Genomic DNA, 19,632 nt, shown 5'->3' on the forward strand with positions numbered 1-19,632 from the left:
AAGAGTTTTTCTTTTCTTATATATTCTGTCTATTATTAGGAAAGATCTTTATTTGTGCTTAAATGACCAAAAATGACTATATTCAACTACCAACAACTGGTAGATTGGCATTCAACCCACAGAACAAGAGCTCACCCAAATAACATGTCTTTAAAAAAATTCCATATGCTTGGAAACTCATTGATTGCAATTAAATTTTTAGCAGCATATTGTACTTATTTCTCTTAAGTGAGCAATGGGTTAAGACATTGTAAAAGGACAATATAGTCTTCTGGGAGTATGGCAGAACTTTTATTGACTAGGAGTTTCTTTTTTGTAAAGTTGACCTTCATCCTGATTTTTTCATCTGTTTTTAACAAATTACATTCCTAAACATTACACAGAAAGAAACGGTCATACTGTTCCTCACTGTCTCCTGCCGTTATGAGGTCCTCAGATGGACTTGGAAATAATCCTATAATCCCGTGGACAGAAAAGTATTCTAGTGACTCTCAGCTAGATCATTAATCATAATGCAGAATCCACAAATAGAATCATCATTAATCTGTTTCAGTATCCCTTGAGAAATCTGAAATATAAAGTGAGTCACACATAATTAGAAAAATCATATTGCATTTCAGGAGAGGAGGGCAAAGGGCTCTCAATGACAAAGCTACATGTAAAATGAAGAAACCCACTGAGTGCAAGTCTTAGCAGTGAAAGAGTACTCGCTTGACTACCCTGCCATGTGCCTGTTTTTGTATAGCATGTCAAACAACAGCCTACAACTATATTTGATAATTAACCAGTAAAAATTTTTTTTATTTATCTGCTCAAAACTTTGAATAACCAAAGAACCAGAATATAGAAGAAAAATATTCTTAAAGTTACCTATAACACTTATGCATGCATCTATAATATGGTGAAAATAGAATTTATGCTTAAATGAATACTATTGACATCAATTCTATACTTGGATCGAGATACATTTAAAACTTTTTTAAAATTTGAGACAATTAAAAGTTTATAGCTGGTGCAGTTGCAAGAAATAATAAAGAGATTTGTGTACCTTTTACCCAGTTTCATCAATTATAACATTTGCAAAACTAAAATAAAATATTACAGCCAGGATATTCACATTGATACAACCCACTGATGTTGTGAGAAGTATGTTATTAATGCCTGGTCAACATACCCCAAATTGAGCTAATATCTCCCTCTCTCCTCATATTGTTCTTCACACTATACTCCCACATTTATGTTTTGGATTCATGGGCAAATAATTTGCCATTTGCTGAGATGATGAATAAAAGAGAAAAATTAGGTACTTGAAGGTGGTGATTAGAGAGAAGAGTCTGAAGATGTTGGGCTGGGGTTCCTGCAAGACCTCCAGCTTGAGGTGTCTGGCAGGTATTTGGCTTGACAACTCTGCAACTCAAATCTGAACTCTGCCACGCCTAGCTAGAAAGTAGCTATTATAATTAGGCTAAAGAAGCCAAGAAAAACTTGGCCACCTTTAAAAAAACACACACACACATCAACAATAGTGAACACATCTCTTCCAGAATACCCCTCTAGAACAACTACTTCCTTTATTTCTCAGGGCTTCTATTTACACCTCTTATTGGCCTCGAGAGTGAAATGTCAAGAATACAAAGATTGATTTGGTTTTGTCTGGGAGTAGAGTTTATTTTAAAGATGCTAACAAATTCAAGTAGTGGCAGAGTATAGTTTCTATAATATAAAATTTCAAACAGCCAGTTACTGTTCTTCCATCCCTTTGAAGGGGCGCAAACTAAACAGCTCCATATTCATTACAAAAGACCTCTGTGGAGTACCTTATTATGCATCATTTAAAGAGTGCAGAAGAACACAAATCCAGGAATCCTTTGGAATTTCAGACTATATAAATAGCCCGTCAGTGAATGACAGCTTAAGCTGTGCTATGCAAAAAGCATGGCAGAGACAATAAATTATTTGAACTGAGTTGGTTTTTCCATATTATTCTAACCCTTGAGCATCATAGGGACAATTTCCCTTTGCTATATTTCTATACTAAAGTCCAAGGGTAATATTTGGAGTGATTTCCCACGAGCTCCTGTGATGATCTGCATTATTAAAAACGATTATTTCCAACCAGAGGCCATATCTGCCAGCAGCAAGACAGGGGGGAAGCATTGTGTGAGCTCCTGGCTCCAGGAACACTGCTGTAGATCCCGGGATAAAGTGCCAGTGACTTTTTTCACCTGACTGGAGGATTTGGAAATGGTTTTCCTTTGTGTCTGCAATCCATTTTAACAAAATAGTTTCTGTATTTAGTTAAAACCAGGATAACAGAGAAGATGAGGCCTTTGAGAATGGTTGTTTCATCAACTAAGGATTCCTGGCAAACTTTAAACAATGCTGAATTACATTCCTTCTTGATTTTTCTGGCCAAAATAGCATAATGGGTGATACAACATCAGGTAGACTCACCGCTGGATGTGGAGTAATAACGTGCAACTAAGATTTGTAGAGATTAGGGAAATTAAATGTGCTTTATTAAATGTTAGTTAATACTCATCAGTGCCTCCATCTTTGCTGGGCCTTTCACAGCCTTAGATAAATGTGAAACACCCTTTGGCATTTTCATATCTATCTAAGGCTTTTCCCAGAACATTCTTTACCTGAACCTGGTGTCTAGACTGTGAATGTAATTGGAAGGAAATGTCTAAAGCTGAGAGGAGCAGAGAAAGCTTCCTCCAGAAATCCACTAAGAACCTTACTTTCAGAATAATAACACCCTGATGTCAACTGCTTCCTTCTACTGACTATGTTTCTGCCAATGCCAATCTTGACCTGAAACACTAACTCCCTTCCCCCTCTTTCATAAGAAATCCAAACATATTTAATATATTATTTTTTATAATATTGCAGGTTGGGGAAGGTAGGTAGGTAGGTAACAGCCCACAGCCTACTAATATTTCACTTTAAAAAAGTCTCTTTACCAACCCACAAGGTCATATGACTTCCTACTGCCAGCCACAAGGTCACAATGCTGTAACCATTCTTCCCACTCACTGTTCAGAAGGGTTCCTTCTTCCTTTCACCAACACTGGGTACCAGTCCTAGGGTAATTTTTCTTTTTGAGTTGAAGTCCTGCTCTGTCGCCCAGGCTGGAGGGCGGTGGCGCAATCTCAGCTCACTGCAACCTCTGTCTCCCAGGTTCTAGCAATTCTCCTGCCTCAGCCTCCCAAGTAGCTGGGATTACAGGTGCACGTCGCCACACCCTGCCAATTTTTTTGTATTTTAGTAGAGACGGGGTTTCACTGTGTTTCCCAGGCTGGTCTCAAACTCCTAAGCTCAGGCAGTCCACCCGCCTCGGCCTCCCAAAGTGCTAGGATTACAGGAGTGATCCAAGGGTAACTTTTCAAAAGGTCTTTTGATCAAATCTTATCTTGCCCTACAAAAATATTCTCACATCAGTGTTCAGAAATTCGACTTTTTTCTGTATCATTGGATTAATAATGATGATAATGACCTCAAGCAAAAGAAGGAGAAGAGTATGTCTCCTATTTCATCTTAGAAAGTATTCTATGGAGAAAGCAATATTGCATAGACAGAAAGTAATATGCTCTGGGATGGGGAAGGAGGCAAGAGTTAGGTTCAGCCAAGGTAAATACAGTTAATGACTCCACAAACAATTGACTAGATCGGACCCTTTCTTGTCACTTTCTGTTACATAGCATTGGGGTAAGTTTAAAAAGTTCAGAGAGGGCAGCTATTTATAGAAATTATACAGGAGGTATCTTTATGTTTTCCTATTACCAGTATTTCAAAATGTATACTGCACTTCCCTAAATTAGCACTTCTTCACTCCAAATTGATGTTTCCATTCCTATAAGGATGTATCTAGTTTTAGGTCTTCTATGAAATCCTCTTCATATTCATAAAATAAATATAGGTTATCTTCAGAAAAATTTATAAATACTGAATGTCCATGCTAATTTGAGAAAAACCCTCAATTAGAGACCAAACTACAATATGTAAAGAGAAATATTGCTACAAAGTATTACTTGACAAACATCTCAGAGCACAGTGTACCTATATTTTTATTCCTTCCTTCCTTCCTTCCTTCTTTCCTTCCTTCCTTTCCTTCTTTTTTTGAAATGGATTTTTATTCCGTCCTTCCTTCTTTCCTTCCTTCTATTCCTTTCCTTCTTTCTTTTTTTGAAACGGAGTTTCACTCTTGTTGCCCAGGCTGCAGTGCAATGGTGCGATCTTGGCTCACTGCAACCTCCACCTCCTGGGTTCAAGCGATTCTCCTGCCGCAGCATCCCAGGTAGCTGAAGTTACAGGCATGCGCCGCCACACCCAGCTAATTTTTTTTTTTTTTTGTATTTTTAGTAGAGACGAGGTTTCACCATGTTGTCCCGGTTGGTCTCAAACTCCTGACCTCAGGTGATCCACCCGCCTCAGCCTCCCAAAATGCTGGGATTACAGGCGTGAGCCACAATACCCGAACTCTTTTTTTTTTCTTCTATTTCCCTCCTTCTGAACCTCCCCTCTCTTCCATCCACACAATGAATAAAATAAATTTCTATTATCCTGGAAATCAGGATTATTTTTTGAGAGTCTCATCTCCAGTTTCGAAATATTCATAATTTGCCCAGAAACTATTGATGAAGTTCATAGCTGATTCATCTCCCATCAACATTTCTCATCTCCTCTGTCAGGCTAAAAGTGCCCTTTAGAGAAAATGGTGACTACTGTAAGCATGACTGTGCCTCAGTTTGGGAACAAACAGCAGGTAGGGTCTACAGGAGCCTTGGGCGTTTTCTTTGAAGATCTGTTTTGGGGATGGGATGTAAGTGGAGGCATAGTAATGAAACATTTTGGAATCGGACAAGAAATGAACAGGAAGTTGTTTTAGTCCTGGTTTGCTAAATTACTGCAAGGAGCAAAAAAGGAAAGGAGAGACGGAGAGAAAGTTGGATAGCCATCAAAGGATGATTGCTTAAAAGTTCCTCCCTCCTCTTCCTTTTTATTTCGATTAACTATCGTGGAACTGCCAGCTTTTCCCTGAAATTAACCCTCTGTTACACTACCAAGAACATAGAAGTTCTGTTTAGAGAAGTCGTTCTATGAAGAGTCACTGCTATTTCAGAGAAGGAAAGTGATAAAGGGTAGAGTAGCTAAATGGAGTCAAATGGGGAAAAATGAATGGCAAGAAACAAAGAAGCAAATGAGCTACGTACCAGATTTCGAAATCTGTAGTTTTATTTGAGCATGCAACTAAGATTTTTGAAAAATTTAATTAAAAATTTTATAGAACCTTGGAGTTATAAATTACCTTAGAAACAACAAAATATGACCATTCTCTTTTTCCACTTACATGAAGAAAATGAATTCCTCACGGATGAAGACATTTGTCCATACATGTCATAACAGTGGTAAGTTTAGACCCTCAACCAGGTCACTTGAATTTTTGAACATAATTTTTTTTTTTTTTTTTGAGATGGAGTCTCGCTCTGTCATCCAGGCTGGAGTGCGGTGGTGCAATCTGGGCTCACTGCAAGCTCCGCCTCCCAGGTTCACACCATTCTCCTGCCTCTGCCTCCTGAGTAGCTGGGACAACAGGTGCCCGCCACCACGCCCAGCTTTTTTTTTTTTTTTTTTTTTTTGTATTTTTAGTAGAGACGGGGTGAATATTTTTATGTACTAGAATCATATAAACAAGTTACTATGTACAAGGCATCTGTCAGTCAGTTGACAATATTTATTATGATCACTAATTATTTGAACATTATTCTTAGACTTACTAAAAAACAAAATACAGTAAGCTATAAATAACATTGTGATATGTTTTAAAATTTAAGTTGCATACATGCAAATAGAAGAAAACAAAGGAAGCCATAATACAAATCAGTGTTCTGACCTCTACATGATGAGCATTCCTTTAAAAAATTGAATAATTGCCATCTCTGTTTTCTTCATGTTTCAATATTTTTTAAACACCTGAATTTCTAGCAAACTTGAAGCACCACATTTTTTTAGTTCAACTAATAGCCAGGAAACCCTGGGTAAGTTCCTTAACCAGTTGTGATGATCAGATGAGGTATTTTATGTTGAAGTACTTAGCCTGGCATCTGGTATATAATCAGTGCAGTGTTAGCTGTTTTTATTAGTAGTAAGCATTTTTTAATGAAAAGAGTAAAAAGGAAAGGGTCACCTATATCCGAAAAAATGTAGGATTTGGCTATAAGCGTCAGTTCACTGTAAGCAACAGCTGGTCTCTTTACAGGGCTTAGGATACAGATTACATAAAATATATATATAGGAAGAGGAAAAGGGTAAAAACTTTCAAAGTTCACCAGTTGTAGCCTACAGCATTTCACTCAAGCTCATTAGGAAGTTTACATTTATAATGTAATCTCTTTGAAACAGATTTGATTTTTTTTTTTTTAGTAAGGATCTTGTAAATTAAAATTTTCCCAGGGGGCTAACCTAATACAAGTTGTTCCAAGAGGTGGAATTCCTTCTGATCAAATATCTCCAAGCAGAAGAAAAATGGTTCACTAAGACTAGTGTACTGGCTTATATAATTAGCAGTGAATATCGGAATACCAGGGGGCAGCACCAGCAATTAATAATACCCTTGCCTTCAGAACTGCATTTAGCAAAAGAAAGACATTTAGCCTACATAAAAGAACTGCACAAATTAGCAGTAGTACATTGTCTCGGTCCAGCTGTTGTAAAGTATTACCATATGGCTTTATAGTACACCTTTATTTTACCTTGGAGATTAAAAAGCCTTTTAAAAAAATACTATTTCCTAAGGTTGTTCTCTGCTACACAAAAAATACCAGTACATCTAAACATTTTGGGGAAAATGGCTAACTTATGAAGGTTACAGTTTACACCCTTACCTTTTCCTACTACCTCACCTAGCCAAGAGTCCTGTGAATGAAGTCATACTTACATCAAGCAAAGTAGTTCAGAAGTGAATTAAATTCTGCTTCCAAACGACAATGCATGCAGAGACACTAGCTGCGGAAAGTGCCATGTAGGGAACAAGAGAGTTCCTGCAGGAGTTTTTTCTTTAGTTGAACTCGATATGAAAATGGGGCCCCTCAACAGAGGCAGACTGAAGGTCTTATGAAACAGTGACCAAGCATATTGCCTGGCACCAAATTGACACTTATAGATGATATATGCACCAATAAATACCTTTTTAAAATGACATTGGGATAGAGTCTCATAGGTTTGCTGTCATTTGTAAGGACTATTCAGCTCCACAGGAGCAAAATACTGTTCAGGAAGCCTGGTGATAAAAAATGTAAGATCTGGGAATAAAGCCTTTAGAATCCTGCCACTAAAGGGAGGTGAACTGACTTGAAGCCAATAAGGTAAATGAACAATAAGAGAGTAAGTATTTTTTATGCACTTCTACTAGTGGAAAATTTTATATCCAATGTGATCAAATTTATTGAGCAATTATTTGAAAAATCAGCTGAAGCTAATTATCATCTTTTTAAACAAGGACATACATATCTGGAATATTTTAAAGCATAAATACATGTATATTCTAGCTATATGCTGCTAATGTGGGACAACATCCTTTTCATTGCATAAAGCGGATTTTCAAATTTTTTCTGTAAAGGACTATATATTAAATATTTTAGGTTTTGAGGGCCCTGTTTGGCCTCTGTTGCTGGGCTGCTGCAGATCCTCCTCCTCCACCCCCTTCTGCCTCTTCTTTTTCTCTTTCTTCTTTTTACAACCTTTTAAAATGTAAAAATCATTCTAAGGTCATAGTTCATACAAATACAGGCCTCAGGCCATTTTTGACATAAGCCATAGTTGCTGGCTCCCAGGACATAAGTTCATTGTTGGTGTTCTGTTTTCATCCCTGCATAAATCACATTGATAATCAAGTGTAACTTCCAAATTATGTCTCTCTTAACTGCAAATAAATCATTTAAAGACAAATGCACAGCACTATAAATGTAATACACATTTTTTTCTGATTAAAATTTCCTCTACAACATTCAACTTAGTTTTCCTAGAAACAATTCTGTTACTTCTTAAATTTCTATTTTATAGGTTTGCCTAGTACTCAAATTGCAAGGATAACCAAAATGGGAATATACAGGTTGGAAACAAACCTATTGTCTCTGGGGAAAAAAAAAAAAAAATCAAAGACAATAAGCAGAAGCAGCAGTGTGGTAATACACTAATGTGTTAGCTGTGAAGCTTCCGCATGCCCTGGGCATTGATAAGTATGTTTTAGAAAGAGAATGGAAAGCACTGGTAATCCCATGAATCAGTTTAACTGCAAGTGATTCTGGAAACTTATATGGAATTGCTTGGCCACTATATTAAATCTTTACATATGTTTAATGGCCAGAGAGATACCATCCCACAGGATAATAAAAAACTAGCTAACATATACTGCACACTTAATTTGTACCAAGCAGTTTTACATGCATTCTTATTTAATCCTCACCATACCTCTAAGATGTAGGTACAAATATTAATATCTGACTTCTGATATTTAGTAGCCATGTGACCTTAGCCAAGTTTAGTTTCCTCATCACTTAATAGAGTAACAGCACCTACATAATACAGTTTCTATTCTTTTTCAAATACTTATTGAATACTGACTACATCAGTTAGGCATGGAAGATAAAACAGTATTTAGACCACTGGCTCTCAGTGTAATCACTGGCCCAGCAACATCAGCAACACCTGGAACTTGTTAAAGATGCAAATTATCAGGCTCCACCCTTGATCTACTGAGTAAGAAACTCTGGAGTTGGCACTTGGCTATCTGTTTTAACAAGCCCTCCAGAGAGCTCTGATACAGGTTAAAGTTTGAGATTCACTGGTTTCAAATGGACGGTCCCATCATCTTGGACCTTAGATTGTAATACACTGTTGTGAGCATTTTTCCAGTTAATACATATATAAGCACTCAGAATTCTTCCAGGTACAAACTTGGCGACCATTAAATATTTGCTATTATTATTATTATGACTACTACTAGTACTGATACAATAACTATGAAGTAGGAAATACTAAAAATTTACTTTCATTAGACATAACTTCTATCTATGACATTTAGTAGATATTTACATTATGAATATGGAGGAACATTAATCATAAATAAATGACTCAGGACAAACTTCAAAATATGGTTTTGTAAATTTCAGAGAAGAAAGAGATCATTTAGAATTTAAAACTCCAAGTGCAACAGGTAATATAAATGACTCTTAAAAGTCCTATACTAAAGAGGGAATTGCACACATTATATAAGGGGCCACGGCTACTCACCTGCACCCAATTGTTGCTACGTGGAAATGCAAGCCCAGCAGTGCCAGATTTTATGATTTTTCAAGTGAAGCTGGAAATCTGGAGTTTTATATAAAATATCCTGCCTTTTAAATATTTAAACCTAATTCAATCTGTGGATCAAATTAAATGTTTCTGTAGGCCACACCTGGCTCTAGAGCCATCAGTTTGGAACTTTTATTTCACCTATTCCTTTTCATTTTACATGCATACAAATGAGGGCCCAGAGAACTTCAGAAACTTATTTAAGATCACAGTGTCAATGAGGAAGAGAAACGGGAATTTATGACTTTCTTCTCATAATCACAGTGCCTCGTTTAGCCTTTCCTATTCTGAATGACATTTACCAAAATTGGGTGGGGTAGAGGGGAGGAGGATCAGAGATGAAACTGTACGAAATGAGAAATTACCACACAACGTAGGATTTAATAAGTGCTTATGAGTTAAATTCCAACATGAATCAGAGTCTTTCAAAGATCTAATATTTCAAGTACTCAAGTTCACAGGAGAGTAGCTTTGTTTTTTTTCTTTTACTACACCAACCTGGCCTGATTCTTGGAATAGAGTTTCTGTTTTGTTGAGGAAAATTCATATTGCTTCTTTTTGTCTCTGAATGTTTTCACCATCTTTATTCCTTTTCATTGTCCCTGGTGGCTCAGGCCTTAACACAAAACTTTAAGAATTTTGATTTGTAAATTCTGTGTTTGCATGCAATTGAGAAGAGGCCACTTCATTTGTATGAAAAGAGTTGAAAGACTAGCAGATCCATACAAGGCCAGATTCCATATGAGGCACCTCACACTGCACCCAATATGGCATTTCCAGGCCCCAAGTGAAGTTAAAGTTAGCCATACTATACACCATCATTCAAACTTGTTTAGATTTTTTCTTTTGATTCATGCCTTTGCTGCACTTTGTACATCCTCCTGACCATTCTTAGCAGCTGTAACAACACTTGTGGTATTACCAGTAATTTGCAACTTATCAAACATGATTGAACCTTGTTCTTTTGTGTAAACGAAACAGAACTCTTTGGTTGGCTTTCTTTATACTTTGGACATAGCGTAAAGGAAACGGAGACTATATTTGCATGCCAGACAATGAAACATAACACACAGTGTATACATGCCTTTGACATTGTAATTACTAGCTGTTGTTTAGATTCCATGTATGGTCACTGGCTTTGGCTGTGTTGAAATCAGCTGTATCAACATTTAATCAAAGTCTTATAGATTTTGGTTGTATATTTTTCTAACGTCAAAATAGAAATGCTGAGACTAAAAAATAGGTTGGAAGGAATGGAAATGTGTGTGCGATACATTGCAAAAATAATGAACATTCAAGGTATAATAAATGAAGTTTTTCTGATTTTGTCAGTAATGAAATCAAACATCACATGGAGCTCGTTTAAAATTATGATTATTTCTCTAGAAGTCAGCAACTACTAATTAATTTTGCTTCAGTTTACATTCAAAATAGCCCCCTTTGCAACATATTCTATTTAGGTATTTTGTGACTTAACAAGAAAATTTTTTTTAATTGTAGGGTTTTTCTTTTGGCAAAACCATAATATATAACTCTTGAAAATAACATATAGAATATAGAACAAATACCATATCATTTAACACCATGCTATGTAATGACATTGAGCACCATAATGTCTAGTAGTACTTTGCTCCTGGGATAAATTTTTACAGATTTATACCTGGGACTTCTAAAGTTTCAAATGCAATATATATATATATATTTTTTTTTTTGGTGGCAGTGGCTGGGGAGAGAGGTGGGGCAAAAGAGGAAATGATCTGTGGTGCCAAATCCAGGCCTATTGCTCTATGAATTTTTAGAAAACTCCCAAGATAATGGTATTCTCCATCCTTTATTACTCAGATTAATGTCCCTTATTGAATATACAGGGTTCCCATAAAATTTAAGGCTATGAAACCATATACCCATAACAAGTGATGAACATATATTTATTATCTCATATACTACATGATGCTATATCCAGAATTATCTTTCATTTACAGGATCATATAATTCTTATGTACCATATAATGCAACTATGGTATAAATATAATGAATATTAGGTTTTTGTACTCATTAACCAATCGTCATGTACTTTTGATAGATAAAGCCCTGGAATAATCACCATAGAAAATATAAAGGTAACTGAACCTGAAATCTGTCTTTCATGAGTTTATAATACCAGAATACATTGCAATTATACAACATAGAAAGCAAGTCATGCAGAAACATGATTGTATTATGTGCTAGATCAGAAAAGAGAAGAATCTCTTCTAGCCATAGTGATCAGGAACGTCCTTATGTGGAATTATATTGAGGAAAGACAAACATGGGACATGTAGGGCTAGAGGGACTACCACTGATGTTCTCTCAAGAAGACAGGGCTGCAAAGCTGAGTTTCAGGAGATGAGGTTTGTGAGTCTACAAACATGATCAGAAACATGATTTAAAACTAGATGAATAACAGGCACGGTGGATCACTCTTGTAATTCCAGCACTTTGGGAGGCCGAGGCAGGAGGATAGCTCGAGCCTGGGAGTTTGAGACCAGAATGAGCAACATAGCAATACTTCATTTCTACGTAAAAAAATTATTTAAAAAACCAATTAGGTGGGCATGGTGGCATGGGCCTGTAGTCCCAGCTACTTGAGAGCCTGAGGAGGGAGGATCACTTGAGCCCAGAGACTGAGGCTGCAGTGAGTTATGATACCATCACTGCACTCCAGCCTGGGCAGGAGAGTGAGACCATGCCTCAAAAAATAAAAAATAAAATAAAATAATATAAAAATAGATGAATATATGTGAGTAGGACAAATTTAGGGATACAAAAGAAAAATGAAGAAGTTGCTGTAATGATATCTGATAGATTATAAGAGATTGATGTGTGAAAGAGGGAATATAGGAGACAGCTGTAGAATTAACAAAGGAGGCTAGGAAAATATTGTTGATTAAAACATCAAGCTTGCATGAGTTGGGGAGTGGTGGAACAATATTGCAAACACAAAAAGCTCAATGGGGAGGAGAAGTTCAGAAAGAGGTATATGAAATTTACAAATAAAGGAGTCAGCTAGTTGTCATGCTCAGCTAGTACCTGGAAAAAAGAACCGGGCTACAGATGTACATTCACAAAATAGTTTTCCATTGGTTGAGGAAATTACCAAAGGGTTATAAGGAGTCAAGAATAGAAACTTGAGTAAAAAGTAGAAGGTCCAAAAACATTTGTTGTTGAACGTTCCAGACCCAGAGAAAGAAAAAGAAGACATATAGAAGTCAACATAAGAGATTTTCAAGGAAAGCTTGGTTTTAATAACATTAAATTTTTTAGAGAATATGGGACGATGTGGACCAAAAACAGTTTGTAAGTAAGAAATTATTGCAAGTTTTTGCAAGGTGGCTTAAATTTCTTTCTTAGCTTGCTAGACAGAAACCAATGCAAAAATAAGTAATGGAAAAACAGAAATAGTAAAAACACAAGGATAGACGTTTTTAGGTAAATTGTAGCGTGGAAACACCAAGAAAATCCTTTTGCCATTCTCCATTAATGTACTTAAATATCCCCTTTTATAGAAGAGCTTGTTAAACACCCGCAACAATCATAAACTAAAATCTGTTTGCCACAGACTGTGTAGGATTCTTCAATAACAAATGAGCACATGCCTCTAAAAGTGATTTTAAAATAAAAAGCACAATTTCAATCTATGAACTATTATTGTCATCATCCTCACAATAAACTGATCCACAAGGCAGCTAGCTTACTTAGGCTGTTCTCTAACTTCAAAGTTAAATAAATGGGCCTTAAAAGTAGCCCTTAAGACTGGGTAAGGATTAGCAAATTAAACTTGGAGATGAGTCAAATGTACTTTAACTATAAAGACATTAAGAGAGGCTTGTCTGTGGCATAGAGGGTCAGTAGGATACAGAAAATGTTGCTTCTTGTTTGCTTTAATTGAACAAGACTCAGTTATATTTTAGACTGAAAAGAAGGATCCTTTAGAAAGACAGCTGGTATAGAGGAATACTTGATGGAACTAAGTCTCTTAGGATATAAGAAAAAGGAACCAATGGGCACTATTTGAAATCTTACATTTGGAAAAGGAGTCTATTTCTTCTTCTGACGCAAGATAGAAAAAACCATGATGGTGAGACAATCTAAAAATGAATACAGAAGTTGTACAATTATATGTGCATATGAAAATTTGGTTTTAGAGTTCAATATAATTCTAGGTTAAATCCACAGCACACCAATTTTTAAAAAATCAAATCTCTTGGTAACATTTCAAAATATTAAATTCTGTATTTAACTCAACAAAATTCTAATCTTAGTATAAAACATAGCTAGCTTTTGTACTTTGGACTCTATATGAATAATGTTAATCACTTGATGCTTAGCCAAAAACTACTATCTGGGGCTGCTGTGGACTGGCTCTTTATGCTGGCAAAGCCCCTCAAAGCAAGGGAGCAATTTAGCAGGAAGCCTGACTTATTATTCATTCTCAGTTTTTACATCCTTTTTTTCTAGGGACAGGCAAAGTTTACCAATAGTCTCTAAATACAGACACAAATATAAATATATAAATTTATACAAATATGTAAACAAAATATGCTTCCTATTAATCCTACTAATGAGAAGTAAAATGCCTGAATTTTATAAAGGCGGATGTTAGCAACAATTTTACAGCTGCTCCATTGGACTCTGAATGAGACATCAGTTGTCAATACATAAAAATAACGATGCTGGTGGGGTTGCAGAGAAAAGGAAAGACTTATACACTGCAGGTGGGGAGGTAAATTAGTTCAGCCATTGCGGAAAGCAGTATATCGATTCCTTAAAAAACTTAAAACAGAATTACCATTTGACCTGGCAGTCCCATTATTAGGTATATCCCAAGGGAATATAAATTGTTCTGCCATAAGGACACATGCATGTGCATGTCCACTGCAGTGCTGTTCACAGTAACAAAAACATGGTATCAGTCTAAATGCCTATCGACAGTAGATGAGATGAAGAAAATGTGGTATACATACACCATGGAATACTATGCGGTCACAAAAAAAGAATGAGATCCTGTTCTTAGCGCAAGAACGTGGATGGAGCAAGAGGGCATTATTCTAAGCAAACTAATGCAGGAACAGAAAATCAAATACCACATGTTCTCACTTTTAAGTAGGAGCTAAACCATAGGAACACATGGACACAAAAAGGGGAAAAACAGACACTGGGGCCTACTTGAGGGTGAAGAGTGGGAGGACGGAGAGGATAAGAAAAAAATATCTACCTAGTACTATCTTTATTACCTGGGAGACAAAATAATCTGTGCACCAGACCACTGTGAAAGGCAGTTTACCTATATAACAAGCCTGCATATGTATTCCTGAATCTAAAATAAAAGTTTTCAAAAATTGGTAGAGATTAGAGAGCCCACACATGAGGCAAAATGGAACAGCTGTGAGCCCCTTTGGGAGAGCATTAAAACACGACTTTTTAACTTCCAGAGATTTCAAAGGCTATCTTTGTTTTCTGTAAATGGGAAATGATTTTTCAAAACAACAATGCTTCCTTGTAGTAGTAGCAAAACACTTTCTAAAGAGGACTTCTCTATAGGATAAAGTCTTCTTTTTATTTAATCAGAAGACTTGGGGTGTTTTGAGATATGACAGGAGTTGTCCTGGCTAAAGCAACTCAAAGGCAAACACAGAGCTGCACTGGTAACTGTTACTCTAAGACATAAGAAGACATCTGTGCAGAAAACATTGTAACAGTCCTTGAAGTGTTTTTGAATGATGGCAAAAGTCAGCACTATGTCTTTTTAATCTCATAGAGAGAGAGAGAGAAAAAAGAATGACAAGTAACAGCACCCAGATCACCCTTTGAGGAGATAACATTGACTTGAAATTGCTCTAGACAGAGGAACTCTTGTCTAGAAGTTGAAGGTTTTAAGCCTTTAGTTGTATGCTCACAGGAACAAAACCAATGTTTACTTAGTTTAGAAATTATTCATTCAACACATAGTATTGACACCAACTCTGTGCCTGATGCAAGAGTTGGGAATATAACAGTAAACAAAATATAGAAACCTCTACTCTCACTGAGGTTACATTTTAAGATAACAGACTCAATAACCAGAGTAAGCAGGTAGATATTGTCTGGTTGGGGTGCATAAGTGTTTTGGAGAATCAAATCCAAGAAGAGAGATGAGAGAGGATGGCCTAACAGAGAAGGAATTGAGACCTGAGGACAATGAAGGAATGAGCCATGTGAAAATCTGGAGGGTTCTCCAGGGGAACAGAACTGAAAGTACGAAGGCTTTAAGACATAAATATGCCTGGCAGGTTTGTGAAAAAAGCAGAGGCCAAGGCTGCTGAAACAGAACAAGCAAGGAGAGAAGGATTGGGAATAAAATCATAGGAACAGTTTGTAGTTCCTTGTGGTCCATTGGAAACACATTGGCTTTTACTCTTTGTGAAATGGAGAGTTACTGAAGAATGTATAAAATGATGTGGTATTCTAGGAATCGCTGCCTGCTCTAGTGAAAATAGGAAAGGAAATCAAGAGCAGAAAGCAGGGAGACCCACGATGAGGCTATTACAATAATCCAGGTGAGAGATGATGGTGGATCAGACTAGGATGGCGGCTGTAGAAATGAAGAAATGTGATTGGGTTCCAGACGTATTTTAAGTAAAGTGCTGACAAGATGTCTTGAAGGATTTGATGTGAGGTATGAAAGAAAGAGGAATCGGGAATGATCCCAATAGTTTTGGTCTAAGCAACTGTAAAAATAAAATTACCATTCGCAGAGATGAGTAAGACAGAAGCAGAAGATGATTTGGAGTGATGGAAAATGTCAGTAATTTACTTGTAGGCACATTAAGTTTGAGAGATGCCCATTTTCCATCCAAAGGAAGATGGTGTGGGGGTAGCAGGATTTAAGATTTCAGAGTTCAGGAGAGAAGTTTAGGATGGAGATACAAATTCTGAAGTCGTAGGCATACATGTGGTATTATATCCCTTAGCAATGATTTAATAAGGGATTTAGTGTAGATGGAGAAAGGAAGAGGACCCATGATTAGGCTTCAGAGATGAGAAGGGAATAGCAAAAGGGAGTGAAGAGAAAATGGCTACAGTAATTGAAGACAAGAAGAGTGTGGGTCTTAGACACCCAGAGATACATAAGTTATAAAAGGAGTGCTTCACAACAATGACAAAATCAGTATTCAGAATAACCATTGGAAATGTTAATGGTGAGGTCAGTGGTGGCCTTAGTAAGAGCAGTTTCAGGGGAAGTGGAAGAATAAAAGCTTGGTTAGGGTAAACGAGAGAGAAAACGGACGGAAAGCTGTAGACTAAGTATAGAAAGCTCTTTCAAGTACATTTCCTATCAAAGTAAGGAGAGAAAGAGATGCTCAAAGAGGGATGTGTCAAGAAATTTTAGTTTTTTTTAAGACAAAAAAAAAAACATGTTTGTATGCTGATAGAAAAAATCTAGTAGAAAGGCTAAACTTGATGATACAGGAGCAAAACAGGAATGCTGTCATGACGTTCTGGAGTAAGTCAGAGAGGTTGGGATATAGTGCACAAGCGAAAGATTTAGCCTTTGTCAAGAGCACAATTTATCTAGTGAAATAGGAAAACCAGAGTAGAGGCCAAGACGCAGGTGGAGAAGGACGTAGTGGTGGAACAAATGGAAATTCTCTTCTGACAGATTTTATTTCCTTAGTAGAAAGGAAGGAGTCATCAGTTAAGATTGAGTATGGGAGATGAGGTGTTGAGGGTTTGCATGGAGAAGAAAAAGCATGGAGAGTCATCTAGAAGGGTAGGAATGGAAATGGGTTAGGGAAATAATTGCTGTAATTCATTAACAGTCCAGCTGAGTTTGGTAATCATAAAATTAAAGTGTGACTATTTTTGTCTTTATTTTCTAGCCCCCTTCAATCAGCTGCTTGGGTACATCCACAGAATTTACAGAGAGTTGGATTCAAGCCAAACTTTACATGTTCAAGTGGTTAAAAATATTGACTTCACTTTTATTTTTCAATTGTATCATCATGAAAACGTGGTACATATGAAATGTTCGTGATCATCAACAGTGCTAAATTACCCCAGTTCTAATGCCTAATTTTTTATGCTGTACATAGATTTGCCTACGTATATTGATATAAATTGTTTCACAATATAGTATGGCTTTAAACCATGGGTCAGCAAATTTTTTTTATAAAGGGCTCAATAGTCCACATATTAGGCGTTGTGGGCTATGTGGTCTCTGTCAGGTATTCAATAGCTATTAACAAAATATTTAGATAAAATTTGTGAAAGCATCTACAAGTGTGCCTGGCATTAACAAAGATAATTAGAACATTTTCCTTCAGTGGAATGTATAGTTGGAATCCTTGATGTCCAAGGGGTAATATACAAATCAACAGGATCAGCTTCACCTGGGAACTCATTAGAAATGCAGAATCACAGGCTTCCCATCCTGTCTTATTAAGGAGTCTGCGTTTTAAAAAGAGCCCTATGTGGTTGTATGCACATTAAAGTTTGAGAGCTTTAGTTCAGAAAGCAAGACTAGGATGTTCCATATGTGGAATAAAATAACCTGTAACAAATATCACAAAGTTAACAAAAACTGGAATAATATGAAGCAAAACAAGAGAGAAATAAGAAAAGAAGAGGAGGGAATTCGTTTCCTGATCAGATGTCCATCAAACAATAAATGGATAAATAAAATGTGGTATATCCATAAAATTGAATATTATTCACCCATAGATGAATCTTGAAAATATGCCTAGTGAAAGAAGCCAGTCACAAATGGCCACACGTTTTATTTCCAATTATATGAAACGCCCAGAATAGGCAAATCCATAAAGACAGAAAATAGATTAGTAGTTGCCAGGAGCTAGAAAGAGGGAAGAATGGGAAGTGATGGCTAACGGGTATGGGGTTTCTTTTCTGGGTGATGAACATGTTCTGGAATGAGATAATGATAATGGTTGCACAACTCTGTGAATAAAAGCTAAAACCCACTGACATGTACACTTTAAAATAGTGAATATCATGGTATGCAAATTATATCCCAATTTTTAACATCCAAAGAATTGAAAAATGGAGACAATAATTTAAAAAGTGATGAAAGATTTCCTCCCATGGCAATTTTGTGGCAATTGTGTTTAAAGAGTTCAAGAATTTCAGGAAGGAGAGATGAGCAGAGACTGCCGTTCCTATAAAACTGATTGAAACAAATATCTATAATCAGAAGGAGTTTTTCTTTAGACTTTAGGTGAGTTTGATAAGGATGAAAAACTGCAGAGAAATTGGTTTTCCAGTGTACCTAAAGTAACCTACCTTGGGCCAAGTTGGCAGGAAGGTTGCTGGCAACTACTCCTGAAAGAAAGAGAGGGAGGGAGAGAGAATTTGCAAGTTTGGTATGTTACACTGAATGTAACTTGAGTATCTTCCTGTATTAACTAACACCACAGATCTCTGCCACTAACCCCACAACACCACACCCTGTAGCCACAAACAGCCTTCAAGTTTTTCCTCCCCGCCTTCATAACCCTCTTAAGCCCAACCACATAATCTGAATTGGAAGATTTAAGTTGTTTGTATATGCTCCAAAAGGAATCCCAACTGTTTGAGTGTTTCACATACTTCGGAGTCAGTAATCACACAGCCTGGGTGATGACTGAATGAGTCACACTGAGGAAAACACAGACTGAAGTTGAATCTGGACTACAATTTGCAGATGTGCCCTCACACCCACTCAAAATGGGAATCTCCACTTATTTAAAGCCTCTAACTGTAACTTAGTACCATTCTCTTATACTGAAAATTTACAAAACCCACAGATTTTCTGAGCTGAAAATTAATTTTCAAATAAAGCTGAAAGTAGCAAATTCTTTACATTTTGAAAAATATATATAAAGAGAGCAGCGAGTGCATTAGTTACTAATATTTAGCAAGCTGTGATTTTTAAGGTTTTTAAGGATAATTTTCATTTTAAAGTCAATAACATCAAGCTTATCTATTAAGGAGCAAATCTTAATTCTTCTTTTCCTGCACCCACAGTAAAACGATAGTGGTAGGACAGCATATAATCACTTTCACAAACAAAACCTAACTTCCTAAAAAATTCCAGTTTGGGCCGGGCGCGGTGGCTCATGCCTGTAATCCCAGCACTTTGGGAGGCTGAGGATGATGCATCACGAGGTCAGGAGATCGAGACCATCCTGGCTAACACAGTGAAACCCCGTCTCTATTAAAAAAAAAAAATACAAAAAGTTAGCTGGGCGTGGTGGTGGACAC

At 36.7% G+C, this 19,632-nt stretch overlaps 1 long non-coding RNA gene across 1 annotated transcript in view; it reads right to left on the reverse strand.

Moving 5' to 3' along the window:
* Nucleotides 1-461: 461 nt before the first annotated feature.
* LOC131384605 (uncharacterized) overlaps nt 462-19,632 on the reverse strand; it is a 262,395-nt gene continuing 243,224 nt past the window's right edge. The window contains exons 4-5 of the long non-coding RNA XR_009215618.1: nt 18,673-18,711; nt 462-568 (exon numbers count right to left, since the gene is read on the reverse strand). This is a non-coding gene — a long non-coding RNA (uncharacterized LOC131384605). The remainder of the gene's footprint in view (nt 569-18,672; nt 18,712-19,632) is intronic.

This window comes from Hylobates moloch, unplaced genomic scaffold (genome assembly GCF_009828535.3).
Source record: "Hylobates moloch isolate HMO894 unplaced genomic scaffold, HMol_V3 SCAFFOLD_1, whole genome shotgun sequence".
NCBI lineage: Eukaryota > Metazoa > Chordata > Mammalia > Primates > Hylobatidae > Hylobates > Hylobates moloch.